The 16,334-nt window shown below is 36.7% G+C and overlaps 1 long non-coding RNA gene across 1 annotated transcript in view; it reads right to left on the bottom strand.

Annotated features, from left to right (window-relative positions):
• LOC144246386 (uncharacterized) overlaps positions 1 to 9,327 on the bottom strand; it is a 160,966-nt gene extending 151,639 nt beyond the window's left edge. Inside the window, exons 1-3 of the long non-coding RNA XR_014955717.1 lie at positions 9,121 to 9,327; positions 8,186 to 8,244; positions 4,742 to 4,895 (exon numbers count right to left, since the gene is read on the bottom strand). This is a non-coding gene — a long non-coding RNA (uncharacterized LOC144246386). The remainder of the gene's footprint in view (positions 1 to 4,741; positions 4,896 to 8,185; positions 8,245 to 9,120) is intronic.
• Positions 9,328 to 16,334: the final 7,007 nt, after the last annotated feature.

Here is a 16,334-nt window from a genome sequence, read left to right as displayed (position 1 = left end):
CAGGGGTCAACTGTGTCTTCACGCAGTGGAGAAGCTGTCAAATCTGTCAGATCACAGTTCAGTGACTTCCAGGACACTGATTTTCATGTCTGGGATAGGGATGGTGAGAGGCCAGCATCTGGCACTGCCTGTGCCATAGGTAATGTATACTGAAGTTTATAAGCCCTCTGGAACTTTAGTGCTGGTTAGGGCAATGTAGCAAGGGACCATGGCAGTATTTCATGGAGTTCAATATTGCGAGAAATGTGGATTTGTGAATTATGCCAATTTCTCTCTGGAAATGATATGAGGAAAAGTCTCACTGAAGACAATTGGCATAGCTTGGTGGGAACCATAAAGTGAGGCATGTGTGTGACTGAGTCTGGGGACTGATTCTTGGGGTAAAGATGCCAAAAATAATGGTCTATATGTCACCTACTGTGCAGCTTCACACTGTCAAGACACTATAACTATATAACCAGTATAATTGTTATAACTGTAGCTAACATAGTAGACTAGTTCCTCCCCAAACATGCCTACAAGTTGCTGATAAACTTGAGTGCAGAGTAAAGAAGGAAAAATAGAAAACTAAAACAACCAAAAAAAGAGTGGAGAAAGGCAGGACCTAGCACCCCATCAGTCTCACAAGTAGATCACCTAAATGACCAGGTTTGGGAATTTTGGCAAACTACACTGGCTGCAGTAATCACACCTCCTGCTGATATTTATTTTGTTTTCCCAAGCTGGCGTTTGTGTTTCCTCAATAACATTATTTTTAAATCTTTTAACTCAGAACTTATGAGCAGAGAGACATTGCTCACCAAGAACACCTGCAATATATAATCTGACTGGTCAGGGTACTGCAAGGTCTTGAGACAATATAAATTTTTCATTATATAATCTTAGAAATTAAAAACTGTTTTTTTAATGGTCATATGGTGCCTGGAAGAAACTTTACATATGTAAAATAGTATTAAGAGTTCAGAAAACAGCATGTTTGAATGCAGAAAAGTAAGAGCTCATGATGGATAGTCACATTTGGTTAAAAGAAATTTTTCTCTTGTAATTATACTTCACATCTTTCTTTCATCACTGACCTTTCTACCAGCTTCCCATTCCTTTTCAAGGTGTCATTAATAAAAGCAGAAGTTGTCCAAGCTAGGTCTTTTTTATGCCATTTCCAGAAAGTAGCCTAAGGAGAAAGTTAACATTTTCCTATAGCAAGGGCTGTAGCAGAGTTCCCATTTCAGGAGAGTGAAGTGGCCCAGCCTTTATAAACAAGTTACACATTTCAGCAGTAAACCTATACTGTCAATTCTGCAGAGCAAAAGAACAGATGTTTCCATTCCACACACAGCTCTGCTGTGTGTGCTCCACTGCTTCATGCCTGTGTGAGTTGCTAAAGCCTGTGCAGAGCTCTCTTTACCTGAAGTGGGATAGTTGTACCACTCTAAATTAAAAAAGACTGACTAGGGAGACAAAAATAGAGGCATTAATCTGGGAGATGGATGCAAAGAAACATACCTAAGTGATACAGGTATATAGTAACAGAGGCACATTTGAATAACTACAGACTGTGGAAGGTTCTGCTATTGAATCCATTCAGTTGTCCAGCTGATTTGGTCTTCTTTAATTACCATCTGTGTTTTCCAGTTCATTGCCACCTTACACAACTCATTTCCAGTGGAGAAAATGTGGATATTTTACAGAAAATTACAACAGGTTTTCTATATGTCATCCATTATTTATAACAGAGTCCCTGATAATTTAGATCCAATGACAATACAAAATAGTGCCTGGTCAGTAACAAATAAAAATATGCTGAACAATACACACACCAATGTGTTAATATTAGAATTTATTTCCCCAGAGGAGAGTGCTGGGCCATAAGAATGAATTAATATCTATCCTTTATGATAAGTTTCACTAGATTTTTTTTTTCTTCCATTTAAGCAATTCCCAGAGATGTACTTTGCTTTTCAACAACTTGAAATACATCAAAATAAAGGCGATTGGAAAACGTTTCATAGGACATTCTTTTTTTTCTCCATAGGAAAATGTTGATTCCTTGAAACTGAAATATTTTACAAGCAGAAAACTGATCTAGAAATAATCAGAAAGGGACTTCAGATGTGACATAGAATGGTTCTCTCAGTGGCTGGCAAAGAGCTGCCTATTTTGAATTGTCTCACATGATCACAAATTTAAGCATCTCTGTAACCTTATTTTTACTAAGGACTATTAATTAATTATCTATCATCTGAGATGACAGTCTTTAGCAGTTAGAGTGAAAGAAAGTTTGGCCTAGTGAATGCTTAATCTTTTTAAGAAGTAAAACAGTTTCCATGGCACACCTTTCCTCAACCTTGTTTAAGCATACTGCTGGAGAAAATACAGATTAAATCCCTTCTTTGGAGATTGCAGAATAAGAATTTGAATTTTGATATTACTCTGGAGTATTGTGGGTAATACTGTACTCTTTCGTCTTGGTACTTTGTTATTCTAGAATCCTTAGGAGGTTTTTTTGGGGGGAATGGGTCCTTTAGGAAGGGCTTGGGGCTTGGTTTTTATTTTTTGGGGGGGTTGTTTCTTTTTGTTTCTTTGTTTCTTTTGCACAGGCTGGGTTTTCAGATTTTTTTAATTTTAGTTTTACCTAGAAGAAATGAAAAAAGGATTTTTGGACAGTATGTAAAAAAACAAACAACCAGCCTATCTTACCTATTAATCTAGTTGTTCCATACCAGGTGCAAGAAAATACTACACTGAGTCCCTAATCTGATACATCTAGGAGATGAAATACAAGTGAAAACTCCTAATCCATTAGGATTACTTTTAACTTTTTTTTGGTCAGCACATGGTCCAATCATATTACATTTTTTCATTCTTCTTATTCCCCTTATAAAGCTAAGGACAGTAATAATAGTAATTCTGTCCCTGGATTCACATTGTAAAATAGAAAGATGTTCTATTAACACATTAGTTGTGAGGCTTCTGTTCCAAGTATATAGAACTGAAAAAATTCTGTGCTAATTTAGGTATTTTGTCTGAAAATCAGGAATTCTATGGCTTTACTCAGTTTTGATTTCCCATTAGCATGTAAGACAATTTTAGATCTCTAATAATGAATCCAATGAAAGGGAAAAACATGAATGTGGCACACTTTATAAGAGATGTACAAAATATATGAACTTTTTTTCCCTTAACCACTATCCCATATGGTAAGTTCAGCTAAATTTAATTAGGGTTACCAAAATTGTAATTTGAATTGTTACCCGTGATATTTTCTGCTCTTTATAAAACATTTCCTTTTGAAATTGTCATGACTTATATGTTATATAAGCATATAATTTTTTTCCCTATGGCTAGCACTTGGTTAAAATATTAGATTTACTGTGAAATTTCTGCAATTACTATTTCACTTTTATCTAGTTGAATATAGAAGCATTTTTAGGACCCTTTTTAAAGAATGTCATTGACTGGATTAATTCTGATAATATCTCAGGACTGCTTATCTATGAATACTTTTAAATTGGCAACTTAAACTAACGCTTCTTTTTTCTGTGTTATGTATCTTATGTCCAGCTAAATCTCATGGGTGAAAGCAAAGCAGGTAAAGCAGAGGCACTTGCAGAAGATAAAGGAGATAAGACAATACTGATTGTTCAGAGTGCCGGACCTACAGGAGAAACTCTGGTTCTCCCCATGCGTTCTCAAAGAAACATGATTTAGAAGGGGATCTCCTAGGAAAGGGTATTGAAAATTCACATCAAAAAGCTCCTAGGTTTTCCAACAGCTATATGTAGTTTACAATTTCCTCAGCTCAGATGTTTTGTCTCCAAACTATCAAAGAAATATTGCAAATACAAATGAGTGTTGGTGGAAGTACATACTCTCTGAATTTGAAAGCTCCATTATCTGGTATAAACATTTGGCAAGGCTAGATTATTTGCAATGTACTGAGTAACTTCAGACAATGTGCTTATTGGTGATATTCCATGCTGCAGATCTTAACTCAGTATATTGGAACATATCCTGAAAATTTTGCTTTGGCTAGATTTTTTTCTTCAGTTTACATGAATGCGTAATTCTGCATTGATCTAACATAGTAAAAAGTAAACAAATCAAAATATATCTTTAATAACAGCATTGACCAAGACTGAAAGTCTGAAAGTCTGTCTGAAAATTCAATGCAAATGTTATGTTTGAATAATGGGGAATGACTGAGCCATTTAGCTTCACATGAATACTGAAAACTTGGTATAAATTTGATTGAAATTTACATCTTCCTTACAGTCTCATGTCACAGAATCTAAGAATGGTTTTTGAATATCTCCAAAGATGGAGACTTTTACAACACCTCTGGAAACCAGTGCCAGTTCTATGTTACTTTCACAGTAAAAAACCTTTTTCCATTATTCAGAGAAACCTCCTGTGTTCCAGCTAGAGTGTATTACCTTTTTTTCTGTCACTGGGCACCACTGAAAAGAGTCTGGTTTCCACTTATTTGAATCCTTCCTTCAAGTAATAATTGTACACCTTTATGAAATCCCAAACCTGAGCCTTCTCTTCTCCAGGACAAACAGTCACATCTGTCTCAGTCTTTCTGGATGCTCCAGCACCTTCAGAAATATAGTGGCCCTCAACTGGACTCTCTTCAGTAGCTCCATGTCTCCCTTGTACTTGGCAGCCCACAAATAGACACAATATTCCAGGTATGAAACTAGATACAGTCACCAGAGTTGAGCACAGAATGATCACTTACCTCAGCCTGCTGGTAATGCTTCTCCTAATGAAGTCCAGGATACTATCAATTTTCCTTTATACACTTTGTCCACTTCTCCTAGTAGTCCAAATAAAGACCCATTTCTATCTCACCGTTCCAACAGTCTGTATGGATTTGCACTCTTTGGACAATTCTGTTAGAGAGCAAGAATTGAATGGAAGTCTCAATTAATCCTATTTTGATATCAAGTAGCAAGTACAAGTACAAGTACAAAGAAAGAGAAGAAAGTTTTCTTGTCTATAGATTCAGATAACCCCAAGATACCAAGAAGTGGGATGGTTAGACAAGTAGGTTATAAATGCCTCTTTTTGAAAATAAAATTAAAGAGAATTTGAGAAAAACTTTGGTTGTTAGGGAGGTAAAATTAAAATAGCTTAATTTTACCTTTCAAAGCATATCTTTAACTTAAATAGACTTTTAATAACCATTGAATTTGGGTCTTAGAACTGCTTATTCTTTTTCATGATTTAACTTCTGTTGTATGGAATGAGCAGCCAGGCTAATTCTGAACCACATCATCTCTTGAGAACTGAGCACAGCAGGGAGACAATTGCTTTGAAATAATTGATTTACAAATGGGGGAAGTGGACAGGCACACTCAATTTGCGCAACCCTTCTCTCTTCCTGTACCTGATTGGTCTGCTTCATAAACTTGTGAAAGCAAAGTTGAACTCCATCTGTCTAGCACATGTCAGAAAGGTGGCAGAGGCAACATCATCTACCTGTCAGATAAGCTGGAACACTTCTACGTTGTGTCCACAGGAGTTTAATTTGTTCTAGACTTATGCCTCAAAGTGCATGAACAGTAGCACTGGGCTTTCTGGCTATCTGGAAATCTAAATTTCTTTGCACACAGATGCCTGACACTAAGTCACCGTCCAAACCCATAGGACTAAAACTGGCAGTACTGGAAAATGTGCAATATTACTGAAGTATTACTACTACATTGTTACTTCTTCCTTTCCAGAAGAAGTTTTTATGAGTAGTTTTGCTCTAATTTTTCCAGCACATTTTACTGAGTCAGAACTGAAATATCCTGAGTATACAGCTGTGTTGTTTTCTATCTGTCATTGAAAGTTCACAAAATTTTCTGATTTTTCTAAAGTTTGAAATGTGACAGGTAACTATTTTGCAACTGGCTAAAGCCAGGAGCTTCATCAGTGCTTTCCTTGTGCAAAAGGAGCTAAGTTGTAGATGTTCTAGAATTAGCTGCCTTTTCACTTTCAGGGCCCTTTAGAGATTTGTTCATCAGTAGATATAAAAAGTAGCATTGGGGTAATTAGATCTGTGGAATCACTCCAGGAATAAAATTAATGGTTGGTCTGCAGCTGTAACTTAAAATTGTCTTGGAAGGTGATATCTGCAAAGTATTTATGATACGAAGCAATATGTAACATCACCATTCCTTTCTGCAGAAGAAATACAAAAGGGAGGAAAGAATAAATTCTATTAGCACATTTGTTAGTTGCTCTAAAAGTTGTTCCTTTAAAGTGTTTTGCCTTTCGCAAAGGTATGCAAATAAAGGAATAGATTTGTAGTTTAAATGTTATGCCTTTATTCCAAAACAAATCCTTTCACACAGGAAGAGCATGGATTTCCATTAGGAGATTTTTAACAAAACAACTGATAGGAAATTTTTTTGCAGAGTAGATAACATAACATTATCTTTCTGAAAATAATGAAATCAAGAATATGGTGGGATGTTCAATTTAGCTGAATAACAAAAGGCATTAACAGAGTATTTAAAATAATTTTAACATTTTTTCTTAACAATCTCTAGACACCTGATCATGTCTGAAAACAAAATAATAAAAAGATGATACAAAAAATTATTTTTATCTTCAGAATAATTTGTTAACATTTCATTCTTAAAGTTGATCTTTCAAACTTAGTTTTTTGCATAAAAATGCAACAAGTTTGTCTGCACAAGGTTGCTGTATTGGCTGTTGCATGAAAAGAAAGCTTCCTTTCTTTTTGTTTTGAAATATCTCCTAGGAAACAGAATGGTTTGGGTTTGGTTTTTTTTTTCCTTCTTCTTCAGTGATTTTACTGCTCCAGAATTTTTGGTTTGGTTTCAGTTTAGAGTGTTTGTGTCTAATAAATGGATTTGAGCAGGAAGCTTAATTAGATGAACTCTTGAGCTTTTTTCACACACAATATTTTTTCATAATTCTCTAACATTGAATTTGAATCCTGATCTTTAAAACATAAAACAACTGCATATATAAAAACAATGTGATAATGGCAGGAAAGACAATTGAAGTTACTATATTCATAGTCCTACTTTGAAAAACAGAAAACAGTCTGCTCCAAAAATGTCAAACCAAAAACAAGAAAAATCTCTTTGCAAATATATCCCATATTTCTTTCACACACATCTCTCCTACTTTCTCAGTATGTGGTAAAATTCAATCCAGCTGCTTTTGAAAGTAACCTTTAAGGTGATGATACTTTGGAGGAATTAACTTTGAAAAAATAATTTTATTCTTCACATATCTTGGCTTCAAGCATTTGTCATCATTTACTAAAGTAGTTGGAATCTTAGTAGAGGATGGGGACCATAGGAGACTGAATGAATGCTAAATTTGCTCTGAGTCTGTGCTTATGCCATCACACACAGAACTGCAGATCTGTAGTCTCCATAGCTATATGCAACATTTATCCATTAATATAGGAACAACTCAATTCGTGGCTCTGTTAGGGACTGGAGCATAACCCTACTTTCCACAATTTAATAACTACTATAGATCATCAATATCTAATTCCCAGGCTGACTAGGATGTAAATAGCAGCAGCCCACAGATCTATTCTTTACAAATTTGAAATCCTTGTAACTTAATACACATCCTCAAGCCCACTTGTATTGTACATCCTGCAATTTTTCCTATAATTCACACCTGGTATCCTGCTGACTAGAGTTGCTGACTGTTTTATGGTTGCATTATTTGATTTCTTGAAATATCATTAACATGAAAGGGAATTATTTGCCATCTAGAATTTGTTTCTGTTATCAGAGGTTCATTACCTCAGAAAAGTAATAGTTTGAGACAGAGTACTCTGTGTTTTGTGCTTCTAGTGGTCTTCAACAGCATTACTTGTCCAATTGTTTAAGGCTTATTTCAGAGAATGCTGCTGGCAACTCACTGAAGTTCAAATCAAGTAATGTTCTTATTTACTCCCTTTAATCTGGCATCTAGAATTCACTAATTTTTCTCTTTTTTTCTTTTTTTTTTTTTCTTTCTGTATGTCATGAGACAATTTATGATATGTCCCATCATGTAATGGAATCACTGGAAATTCTATGCTTCAATCATAAGCCCAGATCCAGCAAATGCAATCCTGATTATCCTGTTTTAGGCTTGATGAAAAGCATAATGATTAATTTGTATACAGTTAAATGATAGGGAAATGTGAAAAACTTACCTCACTTTCTATATGAGGGCTATTAAAGGTATCATGTACAGGACTAGCCTGAGCCAATCCTGAGGAAAGAGAAACAGTTAAGCTCGGCACACTTGTTTGAGCTTTTTGCTCACTCTGCAGCTGATGATTTAAGCAACAGTGTTGTAAAGAGCTAAAATTTGTTGATGGAGTCGTCAAGACATTCATAGGCTGTCCCGTTCCCGCTATAAAAGGGGAATCTGGGAGAATTGTTTTGGATAGATTTCTCGGATAAAAATGAAGTGCAAAAGGGGCAATATTGTATCTGTCAACTTTTTACTGATGAAAGTATTCCTACCAAAGGAGGGACAGAAAAGGGAGCAAAGAGGGGGGAAAAGAGGAGAGAGAAACAGAAGATGGACAGATCGCTACGGCTGGACCGCGGGCGCGCTGCGGGCATCACATCAGCTCGGCAGCCGGAGCGCGTGTGCCGCAGGGTGCGCGGAGCCTGCGCGGCCCCGGGCGGGGTCCAGGCAGCAGCGTGTCCGTCCTGCCGGCCGGGACCGGGCTGCCGCGGCCCCGGGCGGGGTCCGGGCAGCAGCGTGTCCGTCCTGCCGGCCGGGACCGGGCTGCCGCGGCCCCGGGCGGGGTCCAGGCAGCAGCGTGTCCGTCCTGCCGGCCGGGACCGGGCTGCCGCGGCCCCGGGCAGGGCTCCCGGCAGCAGCGTGTCCGTCCTGCCGGCCGGGACCGGGCTGCCGCGCCGGGCGCGCCCCGGGAGCGGCTGCGGCTCTCGGGCCGGGGCGCGGCTCCGCGGGGAGCCAGCGGAGCGCCGCGGGGCCGTGGGTGGGGCCGAGCTGCCTCGGGGAAGCGGCGAGCTGGGCAGGACAGAAGGACAAGTGAGGACAGGGAGGACAGGCAGGGAAGAAGCAGGACCGCAGGGAGAAAAAGGCGATCTGAGAACTGGGGAGCAATCTGACCCTCTGCCTCCAGGAAACGCAAGGACAATGGGCCTGGTTGTGCCGCCGTTCACTGGGTTTATGGGCTAAAGCTCCTCCCGTAGCCCGAGTTCTGGGCACTTTTCCCCGGGCACCTGCCCAGGGCCGTGGTGTGTCGCCGGCAGCCCGGCCCCGGCCGCTTTCCGTGCCCGCTCGGCTGCCGGGCGGAGCCGCCCCAGCGACAGCGCTCCCGGCGCGGGCACGGCCCCGAGAGCGGCTCTGCGCATCACTACCGCAGATGCTGAGGCACCAATAAAAATCAGATTGCTCCCTCTCACAGATAAGTGCAGATGTATTGCGTACCTCTCTATCACACTCTAAAACCTCATTGTGTCGAAATACTTTTAAAATGGGAGATGACACTCACTATGGAAACAGGACAAATGCCAACAGACTTTAAATCTTAATTTTGAATGTCACAGTCTTCAAGATATCCCACGTCCACAAATCCTCAATGTTTCCATTAATGACTGGAATGATATCTGAGTGTACATTTATAAATTTCCACAAGACTTTTTTTGCCACAGTTTTTTTTCTTTTTATTAGAAGTAGGGAAACAAAGGTGTGAAAATGTTTTGATGCTGCTCAGCAACAAGATTTAGAATCTTGGTTCCATTTCTTGAGCTCAGTATACCATGTGTAATCTGCTTTCAGTACATAATTTTGTACTCTTTATTAGAGGAAGTGCCCCTATGCCCACTTATCTGATATTAAAACTCCGAATTATACTTTAGCATTCATCATTCAGATTTTTCTACCTGGCTTGGTTACATGTATAAGTTTCTCACTCAAAGGGTCAAAAAAAAAATAGCACTGATGATAGGCACAACGTTGAAAATTCTGTTACACTGAGTTTGCTTCATTATAATGTATCATGACAGAATCTTTTCCTCCTTTGTGTTACTTAAATTTTAATTATAACTCATTCTCTGAAAAACAATTTGCAACCACTTTAAAATCCATCTTAATCACTTTAAGATCCATTTTAATTTAAAAAATAATTATATTGTTTCAAACACTTTAAAAATAAATAAATAAATATTGGCAAGAAACATAAGTGGCAAATTACCTGTATTCTCTGCTGTCATTAAAGATTTTTGTGGGCAGAAATCCTTCTCTACATTCACAGCTTTATCCACAGTTTTCATTCTTAGTGTCCTCTAATTATGTCTAAGGCTTCTCTCTAGGGGAAAGGTCTTTGCCTTAGTATGTTGCTGTTAAATGTGCCTTGAATATCTAATGCTGGGAAATTGTGTTTTGTTAATACTTATAATAAATATATATGATCAACCTTGGTGCCAAATCTGTTCCAAGGTATACCCTAAAGGTGTTGCTATGAATGATGCGACTTATCACAGTACACCTAAAGCAACATATGCAAATTGAAGATTGAAAAATCATGGAGCAAGTGCATGCACACCTGCAAGGTATCAGAAAACACTGGAAATGCAAAGTATAGGAAGTCAAGCATGACATCCCAGCCCTAGTGAAGAAAATTGCATACTACAATTAATTTCAGTGAGGACCAGGATTTTACTCTAACAGAGACGGAAAAAAAGTGCTTTCCTTCCTCAAAGCCATTTGTGTAGGTGATGCCATTTGTCCACAGTGCCAACTAATTTTTCCTTATTAAAACTAATGATCCATAATTGCTTCTGGAATGGCAGGCCATAACAGGGATTGTAGTGTGCAAATCTGATAATGACTCTTTCAGGTTTTTGTCTAGATTTCTCAATATTTATCTGGACTCTGTAATTATAGAAACACCCCAATTATTAAGATACTATTTTTTTGTAGTTATGCATGCTCAAGTAGTGCGTCTAATGACCAAGGAGTTATTTTTGACTGTGTCTATGCTACAGGATTTTAGAGCTCTTCCACTCTTTAGAAACCATATATGTGCCTTTGAACTATTCTAATTCCCTGACAAAATGATACCCCAATAGGTTCTGTGGACAGGTCTTAGTTTGAATTTTTGACACATTTTAAAGCTGAAATTTGGCCACTCAAAATTACAAAGAATATTACAAAACTTTGTTTATATTCATTTTTGAAAGTCATATTCTGAAAAATTCTTTTCCCAAACCAGGTAATCTAGAATTTTTGTAGCATCTCAGAGATTTACTGAAAGTGGTACTTTACTATGAAAAGTAAATGATATCCAAAACAAATGCTTCCTTTTCCCAAAACTCCTAATATTTTTTCATACCAGGTATCCTGTTTTCAAAATAGAAGTTATTGCTTGGTTCATTGCTATCTTATTTGGCATCATTTAAGCCTACAATTTATAAAAATAACATCACTATTCATAATCATAATAGTATCAATCCTAACCTTTCAGGCTATTTTAATAATTTTTACCAGGCCCTGTGGACAACTTCAGGAGGAAGAATATGCAGTTTTTATATACTTTAGAAAAACCACTTTCATCATGAAATATGTATTTATTGTGGAGATTTAATCAAAATGCACAAACGTAATTTTCCTATGAGAAAAAACCCACATGGCACTAAACTATTCAAGTACCTTTGTTTTCAGTTTTGCAATTGCTCTAAATTCAGGTCACTGAAAGCAAGCATTCATTACATTTTAAGAGATAATTGCTATCAAATAATTTATGGCTGTAAAATGCTACACATAGCAGAGAGACTACAGCTACTTATAACCCAGTAAATTAAAACTAAACCTTCTGTGTGCTGAGCATGTTGCATAAGATTAACTGTATAATACTAGGCTGCTTCCATTATAAAGACCAAATGCAAGGAGAAGAGACAAACTGACAAACTTTGTGTATGTATCAACGTAACCTCAACTCAGCAGTTGCTGATTATTTATTGGGCATACAAACCTAAGATGCATCTAATTCTGTTGTGGCAGATATTCAGGAAGATAGAAAGAAAAAAGAAAATTTCTGCTGCACATAGCTGAGAAGATAAAAAGTAGATCGTATATATCTTATAAAGTAATGATTGCCTTTGGCTCCTTTTGACTTCAGTGTCTACTCAGCACCAGACCAGCAAGAACTTGGGACACAAAAAATTACCCTGTCAATTTCCCACCTTCTATAAAATGTGTCAGAAAACTTGGAATATGAAGGGACATCAGGTTCTTTAATTAAAACAAAATACAAAAGTATTCCTTTAGTCTGAGATCCAGATTTTTATTGCAGACTTGCTTTTAAATTGTGCTATCATACAATGAAAATAGCTCATTGCAAGCAATTTGACAAAATTTATGTTACCACAAAGAATACTTGTAGATGGTTGAGGTGAATTTGTTTCTTGTTATCAAGTCATTTAAAATTTCTTTCTACAACTTATTATTTCTTTTGTCCTTGAAAATCTTGGTGCTATCTGGAAATTGAAACATCTCTTTAGGGTGTTTTTCTGCAATAATCTACATGCAGTTCTGCATGTGCTAGAAAACTAACTACATAAAGTAGGAGGGGACAATGAAAACCAATTTGCTTATTTTCTGAAGTCAGCCTAGTCAGTGTATTTTTTTCCATGCTTCCAGAGACAGATGGATTGATGTTGCTGACATCTTATTTATGTTCACTTAGAACTTGAAGGAGGCAAAAACTGTAGCATTATGAAATTAAACATAAATTAAACCTGAATCCACTTCAAAATAATCACTGTTCTTAAGTCTGATGGGAATGGGTCTTACTTGAAGCCCATTATACCAAAGAGTGTCAAAAGAAGTGAAATCTCTGTTCTGATTGCATTACTCTGTCATGTCCATCCAACATTTCATTAATTTTAATTACTGCCTTTGTAAATAGCTTATGATGTTCTGGCAATGTTTCTTTGCTTAATCAGCAGGTTGCCAATACAACACTGGTTTCTTTTCCATATAACATAATGAAAAAAAATCTATTCAGTTAACCCATCTTGAATTTATAAACTCTTCAGAGTCTTTCATGTCCACTTAGCTGTGTCTAACAAACATATCAATGGTTTGACTCCCCCCTTCAGGAGCAAAAGTTAAGAGTTTATGGGCAATTTGCTGTAGTACTGCATCTCAGTGTCCAGTGTGATCAGGCTGTTGCTATGGTCACAGATGAACCTAAAGGCATCAGAACCCCAAGGAATTTCTTATGGAACAGAGCACATCTATCAATTGAACCACAAGCCTTTAACAAAATTACTAACATTTATTTTGGCAAGGCATCTCCATACCTATAGCAATAGCTGTTCCAAAACTTGGACTCATAAAAGAGAAAATAGCTAATTATACTGAATGGAGGAGGAGTTTGTTTTCATATTGTTGTTAAAAACTCTTAACTCACAGAACTTTTAGGAAGCTGTTTCACCTCATTTTGATCAGCTCCAAGACTTACTTTTGTATTTCTAGTCTGCAGAGTATGAATTTTAAATAAATAGAAAGTTAACAGAAGCATTAAAGAGTGAAATTAACTTCCTTGACAAAACCCAGTTAGTGTTCCCTAATAGAGGTAGAAGCCTAAATGGCAGATAAAAAGTGTTTTGCATTCCTATGGAAATACTGAAATAGTTTTACCATTCATTTGAAGCAAAACCTAGATTGATGGAAGTGGTTGGATGTCTTTAAATATTTTTAAATGTAATAATAATGTAAATGTAAGAGCTTTAAATGTAATAAAAAATATTTAGGGGCCAAACTTACTCAGAAGTTCATTTGCTCTGACTCAGGAGGATACTTGTTCTAATTCTAACAAAGCATATGTAGGAATTTTAACTGCTGCTAGTGGTTTTTTGCTATACTCCATTTCAAAAACAAAAAAAAACAAAAAAAAAAAAACAGGCGGGGGGGTAACATTTCAGGGAAATCCTGCTCAAGTATTTTTGTCCTTCCATATTATTACAGACTCTGTAGAGGTGCAGAAGGATGGAAAAGCATTGAGCAGAGTTGAAGAACATGCACTCTTGAGGTCTGGGAGTTCCTGTGGTCTGGGAATCTCAAGAATTACAGTTCAGCCATGTCAAAAAGCATGGTGACTGGGGAAACTTCAGCAAATTTTCTACTTCATTTATTCACCTCTACCTTAAAGTGAAGGTTGTTGGGGAAAAGAAAAACAGTATCAAAAGCCTGAAATTGTGGAGAAAAAACTAGCAGATATGCATCTGGTTGATATAACCTCCAAACCAGTCCAAATAACACATTTTCTTTCACCTCTTTTTGCAATAGCAGGAATAAAAAAATTGGTTTGGCCCTTTCATTTCAGATATGTCCCACTTATCAGACTTATAGTGTCTGATAAAGTCCATAGCTGTTTTTGGAATAATCTGTAATATGTTAAATCTGCATAGAAATGCAGGAAACCAGAATAACTGAACAAACTGTTCAAAATTACTAAAAGTAAAAAGAGTGCAACAACAAAAAAAATGAAGCATATAGGCCTGTTGAAAGTAATCAGTGTCCAATTGCATAGCTTTTTTAATAACAGCTATTGTAACATAAAATTGAGGAAGACAGTAATATATAAACCAGTTCTCGATACCAAACAAAAGCATTTCTCATATACTGTCAATTATTGACAAAAAGAGATGGGAGAACAAAAAAAAAAAATTCTGATCTTCCCCATAGTGACATAAAACTTAGTATGCATCATTTCCACTTCTTGGAAAATGGTGGTAGCCAACCTCTAAAGATTTCTGAGGCTATATTGAAGTGGTTCAAAAACCTGTCAGAATAAGAATGTGTTGATGTCTGACAAGAATGAAAATACAACTCAAATTGATCTCAGGTAATTTGTTTGGGATTATCCTATAGGACTCTGGACATCTGTAATGTGGACATCTACTTCTTAGTTCCTTTCCAGGATTGTGTCATATTCAATGGGGAATAACAGGCAATTTAAGGGTATATTTTTTCTTATGGAACATTAAAGTAGGCCAAACTGTCAACCTTTAAAAAACCTCCATGTTTCTCTACAAAATTAATCAAAACAACTAAACATCTAGATTGGAATATAAAATGTGTATTCACTCTCATGAAATAACTATGGCTTTTTAATCTGACAAATTAAAAAAAAAAAAAACCACTCTTATCTTCAAACTTCTAAAAGGCCATGAAACATTTTTTGCTGACCACTGCAGAGCATTTAGTTTTCAGTCACTGTCAGCAGTTACACTCTCAAATTTACTCCTGAGCTTAGATTCAGTTTTAATATATGGTTAGTTTAACTAATCCTATATTTCCCAACTTTAAGCTCACGGGACTTTGCTAATTCTGAATTCTGTTTGGTTATTAAAGTGCTAATAAAAATGCTTCTTCAAATCTGTTTAGTATTCTAGCTATAAAACAGGTGTCTCTTCTCAGTACAAATTAACTTTTGGAGGTATGAAGGAGGATGGAAAGATAAGTCATGACAGTGAAATAAGCGGGCTTGATTATGTTGAGAGATTTCTGAATTTATGGTTCATTTTGCTAGTTGAAATAAGAGTTAGGGCACCAAAAGGACTGTTAAAAATTTAAAAGGAGAGTGTAGTTCCTAAAAAAACACTATTAAAGTGTGGAATGGACCCACTAAATTTGTAGGCTCTCCCAACTGTCTCAGTCAGAGATGCCTGATTGTCTATAAGAGAAGGAGCAACTCCCATACAAAGTTTGCCTCTACCATTTTAGACCAGCAAAGTCTGCTTTTCTGTCTAGGACAATAATCAGGTAAAAGTTAAGGCCAGAATCCAGAAATCTGCCAATGCAGCTGAAAGAACAAACTTCACACAGGAGTCTTCCACCACAGAGGATGGAAGCTGTTGTGAAAATGAGAAACTATGAAAAGCCTATCCCAACTTTTCTTTTTTTTTTTTTTTTTGTTTTGGGCAAAGGTTAGCACATTGCAGTGCATTAAAGAACTGAATGAAAAAAAAGGACCAAAAAAATGGACATACAAGAAGTCAAACTGGATGGATAATTTGGTAGGATTTTTTTTAAATCTCTGCACAATATGTGTTGACTGAAGTTGAGCTGGAAATGTTTTTTCAGATATGAAACTAGATATTGCATGCACACAGATATAAAGAACTTCAGAATCTGTCATTATAAAGGCAAGTAATCATTACAAATTTTTAATTAATTTGACATACAAGGAAGATTATGTGATCAAGGTTAATTTTTGTGCAGCAGGCTGACAAAAGGAAATTGATAAAAAGAGCTATTAAGGCAGAGTATATTAAAAGAAAAATACCTTTAAAGGTGTTATACTGATGACT

Source organism: Lonchura striata, chromosome 5 (assembly GCF_050655825.1).
Source record: "Lonchura striata isolate lonStrDom1 chromosome 5, ASM5065582v1, whole genome shotgun sequence".
NCBI classification, from domain to species: domain Eukaryota; kingdom Metazoa; phylum Chordata; class Aves; order Passeriformes; family Estrildidae; genus Lonchura; species Lonchura striata.
This window is presented reverse-complemented; position numbering and strand designations above follow the sequence as displayed.